The following is a 1,017-nucleotide window of genomic DNA, read 5'->3' as shown; positions in this document are numbered from 1 at the left end:
GCGGTTCAGTCAGGGGTCCACAGCTTCTAGGCTGGGGTCTGACTTGGATGTCAGCTCTCAGGTGACTTGCTCAGAACTACCTGCTTCCCCATAAGAGCAGAAACTCAACCCAACTTAGGCTGAAAATAGAATGTCTCCTGGTTGCCTGCAGGACAGCACTGACAACCCTCTGCCTTCCTGCCCTGTGCTTCCAGCTCTCCTGGGCAGCCAAGACCTTACGTCCAAATTGCAGACTCCAAGCTTTAGAGTGAAAGCAGGGACTGGTTTGTTAGGTTTTCTTGGGAACACTGGGGACGGGTGCAAACATACAAATACAAACACACATACAGTCTGGAGAAACAAAAGGTAGTTCATTAGAGGACTCAGGTGTCTTCATGGAAAAAGTGTTGAAGGAAGATAAGGGGATTGCCTAGGCTGCTGACTTGCTGTGTAACCTCAGGCAAGTCAGGTAGCTTCTCTGGGCTTCATTCCCCCTGATGGTAAAAGGAAGAGGTTGGGTTAGAATAGTGATTTTCAAACTGTGTTCTGAGGAACCCCAGGGGTTCCCTGGAGCCCTCATAAGAGCTGCTGGGGGTGAGAGGATGAAAGCAGAGTGGGTTAGGTTCTGGGCTGTTCCTCCCTGATTCAGTAAGAGCACCTCAGCTTTTATACAAATGTTCAGGATAAGATTTCTCTTGAACAAAAGAATCCGCACTTAAAAAGAGTTTGCAAAGAACTGGAGTAGGTGGTCATTGAGATTCCTTTGAGCTCTGAAATTCTGTGATTTGCTTCTTCCTCCTCAGCATCTAGGGGACCGGGATGGTCGTACACACCATGTTTCTCACCGTTGGGTACTTTCCCATCTTGTCAGTAGTTTTGGAAAGTCCTCTTGTGTTTGTATCTGCACACATGTTCTTCTCAGCAGAGAGGTTTTCATGGAAAACATTTTGTTCTGCTATCGTTTTTAGAAAAGAATCTTTTGGAGAAATTATATTTGTTTCTATGCTGTCTTGGTGCAACTATTTCAAGTTTCTGGCA

This window comes from Lipotes vexillifer, unplaced genomic scaffold (genome assembly GCF_000442215.2).
Source record: "Lipotes vexillifer unplaced genomic scaffold, Lipotes_vexillifer_v1.1 scaffold451, whole genome shotgun sequence".
Classification (NCBI taxonomy): domain Eukaryota; kingdom Metazoa; phylum Chordata; class Mammalia; order Artiodactyla; family Lipotidae; genus Lipotes; species Lipotes vexillifer.
The sequence above is the reverse complement of the archived record's forward strand: the minus strand, read 5'-3'. Positions refer to the sequence as shown.